Source organism: Condylura cristata, unplaced genomic scaffold (assembly GCF_000260355.1).
Source record: "Condylura cristata isolate star-nosed mole 26May11 unplaced genomic scaffold, ConCri1.0 scaffold00007, whole genome shotgun sequence".
In the NCBI taxonomy this organism is placed as follows: Eukaryota; Metazoa; Chordata; class Mammalia; order Eulipotyphla; family Talpidae; genus Condylura; species Condylura cristata.
This window is the reverse complement of record NW_004567108.1, coordinates 47,886,380-47,901,782: the sequence shown is the minus strand read 5'-3', so window position 1 is coordinate 47,901,782 and position 15,403 is coordinate 47,886,380. Positions and strand designations below refer to the sequence as shown.

The window sequence follows — 15,403 nt, the reverse complement described above, 5'->3', positions numbered from 1 at the left end:
TTTTCTTTTTAAAGATTAATTTGTGCATAATAAACGGGGGAACAGGCCAGAGGTGCGGGGGCAGTCAGAGGAGTCACCAGAGACAGAGTGGGGAGCAGAACAGGCTGACTGAAGAAGTTTACTGCTGAGGGGAGCAGCAGGCAGGTCAGGAGAGGTCTACCTCGCCATGTGCGTCACCTCCTGGGTGGGGACTGAACTGGTGAAGTGGCTTTAGCTTCTTAGTGCTGCGTTTTAACCAGCTGTGCCACCAGGAAGGGCTCTCATTTTTCTTTTTAAAGATTTATTTATTTATGCATACAGAACTGTTCCACAGGCCAGAGGTTCATGGTCAGTAAGAGAATTCATCAGAAACAGAGTGGGGAGCAGGACAGGCACATCAAGTGAAATACACTGCTGAGGGGCACATTGGGCAGGCCAGGAGAGGTCTGTCACCTTCACTCTGTCAGATGGCAGTTGAATTCAGTTCACACTGGGAATCTTTTCCATATTGCCAGGAAAATGGCAGGCTCCAGGTTCCTGCCCTCACCCTTATAAGTACATTGCTATAGTATGGTATTGATTAAAATTTGTCCTTACCACTTTAACTAGCGGCCTTCTGTGCGTGTCTTTGACAGTGTCCAGTGATCCATGCTTCTGTTGTATTCACAGCAACTGCCCAGGAGGTCTAGGGTTAAATCCAGTTCCTTTCTCTGAGTCCACCTCTGGCTTTTCGGTAACAATTGCATCCTCTACCCTACCAAATTTAGGGTGCAGGTCATTCCCAACACAGCCTCCTTGCCTAGCTCTGTTGTCAGAGCCCTGATATTATCAGGTCTGAGTCAGGTACCCTGTGTCTTTCCTCAGCATTGGTTTAAGGATGCCCTAAGTACCTTTCTCCCTTTGCTCACTACCCAGAACATTTAGGTATTAGGTATCACCACAATACTCCCAGTTTTTTATATTCAATGTTCTTTGATTCCTAGAATCAAAATTTGACTTTCATAAATATAAATGGAGTCTTAAATATCTTATTTTTGGTTATGTACTCAGCATTCAGCCAGTGCTTAGGTTAGTGTGGACCTTATATAGCTATTTGTTTCATGGATGACTGATTATGCCCATTGGTAAGTAAATTATCTGCATGTAACATAAAGCAAAGAACGAAGGCAGTCTACGTTACTTTCCTAGTTTAGTTTTTTCTTCCTCTTATTCATTTTTCTCATTCCAATTCTACTTTTGTATCACTTTTTAGGTTCCCAACTTTTGCCCCCAAAGTGATTGTCTTCCTACACCTATTTATTTTATACCTCTAGAAGTTTCGCTGCCTTCAACCTTTGCAGACAAAGAAAGGAGACTTCCCAGAATTTTTCTCAGACTCCCATTTCTTTCTGCTGAAGTGAAAAGAGCTACTGCCTCCGGTGATAGTGGAAAACTGGATAGGCTAAATTGCTTCCTTTTCAATTTACTTTCCACAAAAGGGAACCCAGTCTAGAGGAAACTTATTTATAGGTAGAATAAGTGAATTTCATTCTTCTTTGGGCTAGCCATAGTGTTGGCACAAAAAGAGAAAAAACCCACCAGAGTTGTTATACTTAACCCATTGATTATTTCAGTGGACACTTCTTTTACCAGAAACTGAAAGCCTTTCACAATTGACTTGATGGCATGGAGGAAAGAAAACATTGCACAGGCATCAGTCACCTTACAAGAGAAAGAGCCTGAATTCATAGGTACTGCTTAGACTAGAAGTGACATTCCAATTCAGACTAGTAAAGCAATAAAGGGAATCTATTTACCTGTGTTACTATGAATTTTTGAGATGGTTCTCCTTCAATAAGAACTAGATGAAAGAACAAAAAGAATGTCAGTACTCTGATTATATTTGTCTTTGAGAGTTACATGAAAGGCAGATAGAAATTTTTCCATTGGAAATTCCAGTTCTATATTCTCTCAGTTTTAGTAATCCCAATGGAATGAGAATGTCTTCTGGTTAGCATTGCAGAAAAGTCTTCGAAGATATTGATTGGTCTAAATTGAGTGAGGTACCTCAAATCAATTATTCTGGTCATAGAGATTGGATTCCAATTAGGCAGGTCTGAGATATAGGTCTGAAACTGGGGGAGTGAGAAGATGTGGTATCAGCCCCAGTCATATCACACAGAAAGGGTTCTCTCAAGAATCTTCTATTCTCTACTCAGAGGAAAAGGAAAAGAAGGATTTACCAACTCCCAAAATTTTATTTTTTAAGATTTATTTATTTATGTATACAAAAACTGGGATGTAGGCCAGAGGGTGTGGAGGTAAGAGAATTCACCAGAGACAGAGTGGGGAACAGAACAGGTGGATCTGCTGAAATACAATGCTGGAGGGAGCAGTGGATGTGGTAGGAGAGATCTGCCACACTACGTGGGTCAGCTCCCTGGCCAAGGATCTGGGATCTAAGTCAAGCTGCAGTGGTTGCCTATAGCTTCATAGTGCTGATACTTAACCCCTTGTGCCACCAGGGAGTCCCTTTTGTTGGATTCTTGACATAGTTGTCAAAAAAGTGTGACAATGTATGCTTTAATAATTTTATAGGTTGGAAAGAAAAAGACTAAAAAGCAATAAAGTAAAATCAAGGGAGAAAAGCAAAATAAAATACATGAAAATAACTCTAAGAGTGAAGAAATAGTTCTGACTGAGTCAGTCTCCTTATTTGTTATTGGGTAAGTACTGGAGTAGGTGGGACAAAGAATTCCATACTGACACTAAGTAATACTGATTTACAGATGGAGAAATCTTTAATTACTCACTGAAACAAGAAACTCAGGTATAGGAAATCTGCAGATAATTCAAGCATTTCATTTTCATCATGATTCCAGCTTCTTTCTCAAGTCTTTAATCAACATTGTTGATAAGCATTAAAAAATGTTCTATTTGAGTTTCAATTCCTATTCATTTCCCTGTCAAATTTGAGATGGAAGTGCTGACTAAAACTGAAATATCTGAAAGTATGGCAGTTATGAGATGACACAAATGAAAAGCAAAGAACCTTTATAGGTTCACCAAAAGACTCACTGCTAGAAAAAAAAATAGTGTTAAGAATGGGGTGACTGAAAGGTCTATAAAAAGTGTCACATAGGGCCCTCCCTGGTGAAGCAACAGATTAAAGCACAACACTACAACAGCACTATGAAGCTAGCTGCTGCTGCTGCAACATGAGTTCCATTTCCAGCAAGAGAGGTGACCCACATGGCGCAGCATGTGGTGGAGAGGTGACCCTCCTGTCTTGCCTGCTGCTCCTCTCAGCAGTTTACTTTGTCAATCTGCCTGTTCTGCTCTCCACTGTTTCTGATGCATCCTCTCACCACCCCCCACCTCTAACCTGTACCCCAGTTCTGTATGCATAAATAAATAAAATCTTTCTTTAAAGAAGCTTTGAATAAAGTAGGGAATTTAACCTATAGGTTATTTGACATACAACCAGGTGATAGTATTATCTAACAGTTTCTCAAAGACAGAATTGAATTATAAAGGTCTTTACTTTCTAATTTTTTCTCATACCTTTTGCTTTTGCAGGTGCATGTTAGGCAATTTATTTGGACAATATGCAATTTTTTACAGTTTTTAACACTTTGTATTCTATCAGGGTTTGAAAGGCTTTCTAGAGATCTTACAAATCAATAAGGAACAAATCAATACTTTTCATCTGCCAGCCAAAGAACTTGAACCAACAATTCACACCCACAAACACAAGTGATCGACGAACCTATGAAAAGTCATTCATTCAACCTTACTACTATTCAAAAGAATGCAAATTCAAATGTACTCAAAAGGCTAAATATTTTAAAGATATAATTGATTTCTTTTTCTTTTAGAAATATCATATATTAGGTGCATTCTCAGATGCTTCTAGGGAAGAAAATTGGTAGAAAATTTCTGAAAGGCAATGATGGGTAACATAAGGAAGAGTGAGGGAGAGCTAGGGAATCAGGGAAGTCTGCTAAGTAAGTGACAGAGTGAGATTTGAAAGGTTGTAAGAACTGGTGAAAAACATGTGTTCAACCAGAAGGAACTGTGTGATGCCTGTTCACACAATTTTGTGTTAGAAGAGCGATAGAGGAGTGTAACAGGTAGGAGAAGCACCTACTATGGAGAAGAAAACCAATAGATGACGAGGGTGGTCTCACCTGGGTTACTGCAATTAGCTTCTTAGCTTCTTTCACTGGAGAACATTTTCCTAATTTCTTCTCCAGAAGATCATAAGAGGGATCTTTGCAAAGCAATAATCCAAATCTGTCTCTCTCTTTCAAAACAAAAAGACTTTACAAAGTCTTCAGGACAAACATCTAGTTTCCCTATCACTGAGTAAAGGCCCTTGGCATACATTCTGTGCTCTTCTCCAGCCCCCTCTCATGGTTTCCAAATGGCTGTGTGTTACTGATTTTGTCTCTTTGCATCTTTGGAACTCTGGCTGTACAACAGCTTCTAACTAGACGACTTTTGTTTGTGGAATGCTGTTCAATTTGCCACTCATTATTATTATTATTATATGTAATTCACATGTAACATCATATTAGTTTCAGGTATACAATGTAATGATTTGAGATGTGCATATATTGTAAAACCACAATGTCTACTTAACTGTTTCTGTACATAGTTATAATTTTTTTCCTTATAAGCTATGTGACTTAGTTTTTAAGACTTCTTAGAAAGAAGTTATCTTGTAGTACTGTGTGCTTGCACTAAAAAAACTTAATCACTCCACAAATATTTATTGAATAGTTACTATTGCTAGGTATTATTCTAGGCACGGGAAGATACAGTAGCAAAACAGATTAGTTTCATCCTTCAGGTTGTAAGGTCTAGAGGAAGGATTATGTCTTAATTATTTCTGTGTCTTCAACCAGATAGTGCAGAGACACTAATATCAAATAAATTTGAATTCAACTGAGCTAGAATCTAAGCCCCAGTAAGTCTAATTTCAAAGTTCATGCATCTTAAACTACTATATAGAATTCAGGCTGAATGGAATCTATTAAAACAAAAAATAACATTGTATCTTAAGAAAAATGGCAGAATAGATCACAGCTAACTAGGACCTGCTTTATCATAAGCCCTCAATATGTTATCTTACAGTTCTTCCTTTGAAATTATCATCCTGGCTCAGTGATCTACCCACTGGCATATTACCATCATTTTTCACTCCCCTCCTCCTTCCTTTCTAAATTTACTCTCTAAATTCAGAAACATTCATTAACAAACGGCTTGTAATAGGAAAAATAATTAGCTATCAAAGTAAATGTCTTTCCATAAAACACTGGTTAAATAAGACAACTTTTCCAATGGATTATTGCACATTTCTTAAAAGTAATGTTACATTAAAAGTATTATACATGGAAATATGTTCATGAAAGTTTAACTACATATATAGTAGGACTTTAAGTCTAACTATATACTTTGTTTTGTTTGAATTGATATAATATTTTCAGAATAAAAAGAGACTATGTGGGCTCTCCCTGGTGGCGCAATGGATCAAAGCACCGCATTATGAAGCTCTGTGAAGCCACTGCAACATGAGTTCCATCTCCGACCAGGGAGCTGACCCACATGGCACGGCAGACCTCTTCTGACTTGCCACTGCTCCCTTCAGCAGTGTACTTTGTCAATCTGCCTGTTCTGTTTTCCACTCTGTCTGTGGTGAATCCTCTCACCCACCATACCTCTGGCCTATACCCCAGTTCTGTAAGCATAAATAAATACATCTTAAAAAAAAATGAGACAATGTAATTAAAGATACTCTCTAACATAAACTATTACTATTATGGGTATATATTAATTTCTATGATTTTAACAAAATTCAGTGTGAACCTAGCTTCAAGTCTCAGTAAAGATGAAGTGATTATATGATTACTGTAATTCTGAAACTTAATGTCATAACATAGATAGCAAAATGAGAAATCTTCAGTTTTACTTCTGTACCTGACATCTCTGGCTTTTAAAATATGCCCTATGGTAATCAGGGTCCATGTTATGTGAAGTATTAAACATATGAGTGGAATGGTTTGGGAGGGTTGCCAGTCAGTTTTATAGGAAAGCCATGGGTTTAATAGTTTTTAAAGTATATGATGTATATACTTTCATAAAATGGGTAGTCAGAGCCAAAAGTGGAGGATGCTACCCCAAAATGAACTTGAAAAACCTAAGAGGATAAAGACTAGGAAAATCTGCTTTCACCTTTTTCTTCATAAATAATACACACATGTTTATTATATCTGAAATCAGGACGTAATAAAGTGGTCCAGCTCCAGATTGAATTTCTCTTGTATTGCCCAGTCTGTAACTGCACCTCCAGTGTTCTTTGTATTCCATTTAGATGAGATAGGACACAACATATTAAAATAGACCACAAATCTTTGAAAAATGCTACAAAATATATTCAATTTATCTACAACAGTTTACATAGTTTTAAAAAATTTTACATGCGTATATTTTGTTTTAGGTTTGTGATTATTATCAATGCCTTGCAAAAAAGACACTGTTTTGGAAGTGACATTTTGGAGAGAACATTTAGGCATTCTTGCAAGTAATTGCTATCATACTAATGCTCTTTCTCCATACCTATTTAGACAGAGGAGGAGCACAAAGGTGGAAGGACCAGTTAGGGAAACTGGGTCACTTATAACTGGAACTTAGAGAAGTCTTTGTCAACCCACGTTTCTGTTTTGATTAAGAAGCAAGCAATTCTCCACTGATTATTTCTATGTACAATTTAAAACCACCAGAGTGCAATAGTAGGACCACAATCAGCAGTGAAGAGAATTCCATCTAGCTAGTCACATTTATTGAGGGGCCTCCTATGAGGCTAGCATTGGTTTGGTGAAGGGATAGAGTGTTCTTAAAAACTTTTTTGTTTTTTTAATAAATGAAAGTCAAGAAAGGCTGGATAGATTTTGGTTCTTGATATGTTTAATGCAAGTTATTCCTTTTATCTTCATCTAAGTTTTATTGTATTTATTATTATATCCAAAATGACAGGTTTATTATATAAGAAAGGGAAGGAAAGAAAAGAAAGAAAAGAATGCCTGTATCGACATAAATGGGTAATCTAGAGAGGTGAACTGTAGGTTTTATTCTTTTTAATCTTTCCCAACTTTTGTGTGAAAAGTGATATTTCATTGTTAGTTTTGTTTTCATTTTCTTCTGATTTCTATTGGGGTAGAATTCCTTTTAATCTTTGTTTTCAATTTTGCTTTTGCTATATATAAAGGCAAAATTCACTTGCGTGTTCAAATTATCAAGTGTTCCTGTGTTTCTTGAATTGACATATTTAGAGAAGCAGAAGCAAGTCCTGAAACAATGTGATGTGGTGGCAAGAATATGGATCAAGACGCAATGTCACCAACATATTTGGAAAGCCAAGTCGTGGCGCCCAACTTCTGTGTTGCCAAACCTTAAGCAGCTTACTTAATCTAAACCAGTTTCCTCATTTATAAAATTTAACACCTAACATCTAAATATTAAAGTGCCCCGCATAGACAAAGACATCCAGCAAGTATTAATGGTGTGAATTATCTGTATTCAATTAGGTATTATATTAATTGCCAAAAGTGTCTATCTCCCTATGAAGACTAAGAGACTAGGCAGGGTCACTTTTGATGAAGTTCTATCAGAAAGTTTTTAGTCGTTTATTAAAATGCACACTTTGCAATGCACAAGGACCATAAAGTTTCCGTGTAGGAAGCCTTTGTGACTTGGAAAGGAAGAGCAAAATATCTTGTCGGGATTTTCCCTCGTTAAGACACCTTCTCTATTTCCCCTCCTAACTTTTCTTCCTCTTAGGAGGTTAACTTTACAGGTTTCAAAGTGAGCCGTCATTTGCAAGACCTGAAGAGGCATCGCAATTAGAGAACTGCGAATACCACAAACTTCCTTTGAAAAAAAAAAAAAAAAATCGCATCAACTGTGTGGGTCGAGACACCGTAGAAACAATTCTAACCTATGGTAACTTGACTAATTATTGAAAAATAATTAGCACGGTTACACCCAGAATCCATTTTTATTAATTGAGGCTCTGCGCTAAGTTTCCAGCTAACGTGTCTCTTCTCAGTCGCCCGCCGCCACCGTCCGACACACTCGCGTTTGCAAGGGATCCATTGCTTCAGGGCGCCCAATTAGCCTTGCGTCAGCAGGGCCGCGCAGATCTGTATACAGGGGAGCATGTGATCTCCGATCAGCCCAGCCCCGAGCGCGGTACCCCGTCAGTACCGCGCACCGCGGCTCAGTGGAGTTTCGAGGCGGGGAAGACGGTATCAGCGCGCGCCACTTGAGCCCGCGCGGCCGTCTCTCCGCGCAGCGAAGCCCTCCTGTCCTCCCGGCGGCCCCACCATCCTAAGCTTCGGGGCGGCCCCGAGCAGGGGGCGGAGGTGGTAGGAGGGGGCTCCTCTGGGAGCGGCGGGGAATTCCCCCTTCTACAGAACGTTCCCGATTGTTCAACGTCTTCACGTCAGCAGCAGGGGGTAATCCCCGGCTCCAGCTGCTCCTGACGTCACTGCGCGTAGCCACCGCCCCCCGCGCGCCCCTGCCTCCCGCGTCTCCTCGAAGCCCCGCCCCCAGACATAGCCACGCCTTCTTCCCCTCCCCCCCGCCGCCCGACGTAGAGGGCGGAGCTTCTTTGGCCGGGGCGTGAGCGGTTGCTTGGGCCAGAAGGTTCTTTGGTGGAGGCGCTCCTCCTGCTGCTCCGCCCAGTAAGTTCGTTCGCACCGCTTCTTCCACACCCGTTTTCCCTCCTCCTCCTCCTCGCTCCGCCTTTCTCCCCACTTCTCAACCCCTCTAGTTCCTTCTCCGCCTTGCTACCTCCACGATCTCGCGAGACTTGGCCCAGAACATTGCGGATCGGGTCGGCGCCATTTTGGGACTGAGACTGGTTGTGGGGGAGGGAAAAGCGGCAAAAGGGGATTATTCAAAGTACCGAAAACCTCCTCCCGGGATTGAGCGCAGCGGCACCCCTAGGCCAGGGGCACCTCTGGTGTGGCAGAAGGTAACACCGTCCTCTGTGCTCCGGGTCGGCCTCTGGGGGAGGAGGGGGCTCCCGGTTCGGCGTTAGGGTTTAAGGGGTCGAGAGCGGCGTTGGCGGCGCGAGATGTGAGGCTGTCCGTGGACCGGGATGGGGGGTGGGTGGGGGGGCGGAGAGCGGGAGAGAGAGGGAGGACGGCGCAGGGAGGCCCCTGTAGGTATTGACTCAGCCTTGGCGGAGCGGAGGTGGCGGTTGTGGGGAGGGGGTGGGAGTCTCAGCCTTGGCGACGGCGGCGGCGGGGGGCGGGGGTGGTGTTTGGCGGAGGCTGGGAAAGAGCCCTGCGTGCTCTTTCTCCGGCCCTCACACGCCCTTCTTTAGCACTACTACCCCTCTCAGGGCGGAGGGAGTCGAGGCCGAGTTGTGGCCTTCGGTGGTTTCTTCAGTTCGCCTTGTCCCCACCTCTTCCACGTCCGTGGCACTAGCTGTGTACTGAGTCGAGAGCTACCTTGCCCTTTCAGTCCTGTGGGGTGTGATGGGACCTGTTTCCTCCCCACCCCCAATATTTTTTATTTGCATCGAACTACTCTTAACGTGGTTTACGAGAAGGGCTCGGGCTCGGTACCTCCCACCCCCTCAGTGCTCGGAGAAACCTGTTTTCTTAATTTAAGGAAATAGGAACCGGCACCTTTATCCCACTGCTGCCTGGGAAGTCTCACCCTCGGGCGAATTTAAGAAACGTTCTTGGCCTTACTTATCTACCTCGAACCTTTTTTTACTCTTCAAGGGGGATTTGTGGTCTTTTAGACAATTTAATTTGGAAGGCGCTCCTTTTTCTTTATACCCTTTTTCTAAGTTGCATTTAATAGTATTCGTTGCACCGCACCTGTAATCCATATCTTTGGGTACACTGAATAGAAAATAGGAGTCTTTTACTAAGACTGCCATTTATATAATTCTTATAGTCAAAAAAATATAAGGTTGGTTATCTAGACCCCCAGTATTATTTGCATCCAGTTGAAATTTGTTTTCCTCTATAACATTTGTTATGCCTCCATCCTTGCAAAGTCCTCATTGTAGACTTATATTGGGTGCTTGCATGTGCATACTCTTTTCAGATACCAGTTGAATTATGTAGAATTTCTCTCCGCAGTTTGACTCTTTGGGGATTAACTTTTATGTGGAAATTGAAACTCGGTGTGTAATTTAAATTTTTTTTCCCTCCATAACTTTTACAGGTGATCCAATTACTCAGATATGAAGATCATCTTCTAGGTTTTGTGTAAAAGGCCCCGGATATTTCAAGTGGCCATTTTGGAATTACAATGTTTTTGGATAATTTTGTCCCAGAAGTTTATTAAAACTGGCAAGAATCATCTGAAGTGAATTGATAGTAGTGAACAATTCTACAAGCTACTTAAAAAGAGACTCAGGCATTTCTTCAGTGTTTTGATTCGAACGGATTATATAACTGGTTAAAGTATTCAGCTGGTAGTATTTTTTTGCCTTTCCCCCACCCCCTTCCCCTGTTGTTGGTATTCTTCAGCCAAAACTGTAAGATATGTTTGATTTGTGTACTGAGTAATTTCAGCAGTTTCAGATTACTGTTTATTGCAAGTTTCATGGCAGTTTATTTTTACCTTTATCAGAAGTTTTAGTTGTTTTTGACTTCTCAGTCCTTTTCCTGTCACAGTGGGACAGCTTTTCTAAATGAAGACATTGAAAGAATACAAAGTTTTTTTCCTTTTATCTTTTATTTAAGTGGAAATTTAAGATGTTGCTGTTTCCTAGCAGCATGGTAGTATTGAGATAGCTATGTGTCTCTGTATATGCTGATGTTTAGGAATGCTCTTCAGATGTGAAATTTTCTTTTTGTTTTTGCTTTTGGGCTCATAATTTGGATATTTCATCTGGAGTGGATAAGTACAACAGTGACAAGTACATGGAATTATAAAGAAGACTTTATAACCTTAAGTCCAAGAAACTTGGCTAATTCTGGAGATAACCATATGAAAACTTTAAAACAGAAGTATGGGTAGCTGACTTGAAGTAACTCTATGTCAAATAGTCATAGGTTAAGTATCTTCAAAGAACTTGGATATTATTTCAGAGGATACAAAATAAAAAGACAAACTGGAAAACATAAAGATTACAGAGAAAAACCCAACACCTTCCTGTGCAGTCCTCTTGGAATTTGTAAGTACTCTATGGTGAGCAAATCAAATGTTCATTTGTAAACTAATGAGTGTCAGGTTTATCCTATGTTATTCTTGGAAGCCTTTCAGGTTTTTGCTTGGCTTCAATTTCCTGGACAGTCTGAAAACAACTATTAACAGCCATTGAGGAAATTGTAATGTAGGAAAGATTCAGGATTTAAAAGACTATTTCTTACAAAGCAGTCCTAGTTTGTTTTTTTTAAGATTTTTTTATTTATGCATACAGAACTGGGGTACAAGCCAGAGGTGCAGGGGTGGTGAGAACATTCACCAGAGACAGAGTGGGGAGCAGAACAGGCAGATGACAAGTACACTGCTGAGGAGACCTGCGGGTGGGTCTGGAGAGGCCTGCCACGCCTCTTGTCACCTCTGGGGCTGGGAATCGAACTTGCACTGAAGCAGCTGCTGCTCCATTGCATTGCTGCGTCCTAACCCGTTGCACCACCAGGGAGGGCCTAGCAGTCCTAATTTTGTTTTTGTACTCTTAGTGGAAAAAACTACATCCATATATCTATTCTCTTTAGATTGGTAGAAAGGTAGAAGTCAACAAATATTTCTTGTGTCTTGATAGCAAGTTTACTTTCTTAAGTGTGAATTTAGACTGCATTCTAAGTGCATTTAATGCTGTAATTTACAGTTAAGTCATTTAGAACAACTTATAAGTCTTGGTTTTTAAATTTATTACTTAATGAAGTTTGGAAGCATGACTATTTCGAACATTTTAATCCAGTATAGAAATGAAGCTTTTGAAACAATTTGTTGAAGTGGTTTTGTATTTCAAATTATTCCTTAAGCTCTCAGTTCCCAAAAGTTAAGTCATGACTGGGAACAGAAAGAAACCAAGTGGAACTGAGTAAATTGCATTACAAACTTTAATATAACTTAGTCTTTAGAGTTATACTGGCTTAAGTTTTATAAAAAAGTATTTTAAGAAAAATTTGCAGCCATTGCTATGAAAGACTTCTTTGACAAATGAATTATTTTTTAATAATTACCAGATCAAATAATATTTTTAGTTACCATTAGTTACTACATTTAGGTTTTTTTTCTGTGAATCATAGCCATTTAGTAGTAGTGTTTAAAAAAAAGCTGGAATTTACTTTTTTAAGCAGTTTATATTTGTGAACAGATTAATGTAGCTAAAGTTGAGTTAGTTTATCCTTCTGAGATAAAAGATTGTAATTTTGAACACTTTACTGAAATAGTGTAATAAGTTGTCAGAAACTTAATTATTTTGATACACTTTTTTTTTTTTTTTTTTTGCTATGCTGTTGAATCCCACTAGCTCACGTATCATGGAAGAGGAAGTGCAGAATATCAAAAAATGTAGTAGATGTTTAGCTATGACTATAATACATTTATTTTCTGGTCTAAAATTGAGATTGGAGAATCAATAGTCCTTTTAAAATAGGTGATGTTATGTGTATTTTATACTGGGTGTATTATAATTATATCCATCTTGGCTTATGGCAAGAATATTTCCCACTCCTTCAGTTGTGAGAGCCTGTATTTTGTGCATTTTCATTTCAATGACTTTTCAAGTAACTTTATTTGTTTTTTTGTCATGTCAGACAAATTTGTTCAAAACATCAAGTAACTTTGTCATTTTAAAATTAAATAATGATTAGGAAGTTGAACTTGAAATGGACTATAGAAAAATACTTTTTTTTATTATTTGTGATTGTGATTGTTTTCTTTTAAATTGCTTTTTTTTTTAATAGTTATCCCAAGCTGTGGTACTGATAGAAATTTTTGTAGAGACCAAGGCTTTTGACAATTAACTCTACTCTTTGAATAGTCTAACTTATTAACTTTGCTTACAGCAGTTACTCAGGGACAAATTTCCTTGATGAAACTTTTGATATTCTAATATTAATGGAAAAAATGCTTGTCTGCTTTTCTTCTTTAGTATTTTTCTTCTCCTATGTCTCAACTATGTTAAAAATAAAAATCATAAATATTAACATCTATACACATTGATTGTTATCTAAAACTCCTGTATTCTTACAGCAGTCCTATGAGGAACATAGTCTTATAGATAGTAGAAAAAATTAAGATTTAGGAAGTCTGTGACTAGAGGAAAGTAACTTGGTTTGTACCTTCAGGACCAAGGTGAGATTGGAGTCAACTTGTCAAATTTCCAACTTGATTTCCATAGCTCCATACACTTAACCAGTATGTCGAATTTATGCTGTGGATTTTATTTCTCTAACTCGTTCTATTTGAGCATTACCTCTTTACCTTTTTTTTTTTTTTTTTTTTATATTCTGCCTTTTTTTTCATACCGATTACTAGTGGAACTTGGGGACAGGCTTAGAGACGAAAGAGAAACTGTTGAATTTTGCTGCTACCTGTTATTAGCTATTTGCAAGCCTTGGTTAGCCAAAAATTAAAAAGTGGTTATATTCAATTCTCATTTACCCGTACCTTCTGCACAGGTATGGTGCTAAATGGTTATTATAGCTTTATTTCACTTATTCAGTTTTTGAACAGGTAACTAAATTTTTATGTGTATATGCACTTAAAACTCGTTTGACAATTCAGAACTGAGGAAGAGGACTAATGTAGGGAAATAACAGGAATGGGAAACAGAAGCAGTAGATTTGACTTTTAAGTGAGAATAAAATAGGAACTCAGTAAGGTTATGTAATTTTCTTTGATGAACCTTTTCTTTCTCTTTTTTAAAAAAGGATTTATTTATTTATGGATACAGCACTGTGGTACAGGGCAGAGGTGGGGCGGTGAGAGGATTCACCAACGACAGAGTAGGAAGCAGAACAGGCAGATGTATTGAAATACACTGCTGAGGGGAGCAGTGGGGCAGGTCAGAAGTCTGCTGCACCATGTGGATTTCCCTGGCAGGGGACCGAACTTGTGCTGCAGTGGCTGCGGTAGCTTCATAGTGCTATGCTTAAACCTGTTGCACCACCAGGGAGGGCCCAGATCAACCTTTTGTAATTTGTGATACTGTGTAGATGACAATTTACAAACAGGTACACTAGTGATGTAGAAAAAGAGTAACGAGAAAGTTATTAAAGGAGGCGTGGTTTAAGGTTTGTAATACCTAAATATGGGTCTGTATGACCTTGTATATTCATTTCATCTTTTTTAGGCTTAGTTTCTTTAGAAAATTGATAGAAATAATGCATATGAACCTTTTTTATTAACTATGAAGTACATTGTAGATGTAAAGTTTTGTTCTAATAATTTTAAAATTCTTCATATATTTTATGTCTCAAACCATTATTACAGTCGCTGAAACAATTACATTTTGTATTTTGTTTCTGTTGATGGCATTCATTATCAGCATCCATTAATATTCTGCTTCCACATTTTGAGTTTCACGCATTCTATTTTTGTATTTCATTCTTTAATCACATCCATTACTTGCCTCCCATTTTCAGTTTCGCTTATTTTAGCTTAGTTCTTGACTAAGGAAATAAGTTTCCTTTTGTCTTTAGTCCCAATATGTCCTCTCTAGTCTTTCCTGTGGACAGATACTGCTTTTGCAGTTGTTACTTGAGCAGTTCTCAGGGTTATTATTATTTTTTAAAGGCTTATTTATTTAATGCATACAAGAACTGGGGTACAGGCCAGAGGTGTTGGAGGTGAGAGGATTCACTGGAGACAGAGTGGGGGACAGAACAGGCTGACTGAAAGATGCTGAGGTGAGCAGCAGCATGTGGGACGGAGAGGTCTGTCCTGCAGTAGCTGCGGATAGCTTCATATTGCTGTGCTTTAACCTCTTGTGCCATGAGGAAGGGCCCTCTCATGATCATATTTAGGAAAAATGGACCCAGCTCTTGGCATATGTAGGAAAGAACTTATTAAAAGTGTTGTATTCCTTTCCTGCCTCTCTCCTTACATGTTTTAAGTGTCAGTGATTCCTAACATGGGCAAGAGTAGAAATGATGGTTCAGGAATACTCTTTGATACTGAAATAATAATGATGATGACGATAATAAATTTTTTTTTTTCTTACTGTTTTTGTACAGTATTTGATTTCTCCCTTCAGGTATAGTTTCCGTAATTCTCCCGCCACTATAGTACCCATGAGCCATAATATCTCTGTGTTCTACCTTATTTTGCCCCCTCTTCCTCATCTGCTGTATGCCACATACCTATGTAGTTTGCTTGCAAGTTTTATTGTTTCCTGGTATTTGGTTTCCCTTATTTCCTCTATAAGTGAGACCATCTAATATTTTTCTTTATATGC

At 39.0% G+C, this 15,403-nt stretch overlaps 1 protein-coding gene across 3 annotated transcripts in view; it reads left to right on the top strand.

Moving 5' to 3' along the window:
* The first annotated feature begins 8,698 nt into the window (after positions 1-8,698).
* The window catches only part of GPBP1 (GC-rich promoter binding protein 1), a 64,350-nt gene continuing 57,645 nt past the window's right edge, over positions 8,699-15,403 (top strand). Inside the window, exons 1-2 of one of the 3 annotated variants that reach the window (XM_012721933.1) lie at positions 8,699-8,998; positions 10,210-11,167. The gene's annotated coding sequence lies outside the window, so the exon portion shown is untranslated. Of the gene's footprint in view, positions 8,999-10,209; positions 11,182-15,403 lie in introns of all 3 variants that reach the window. The other 2 variants (XM_012721934.1, XM_004678302.2) reach the window with 2 other exon arrangements.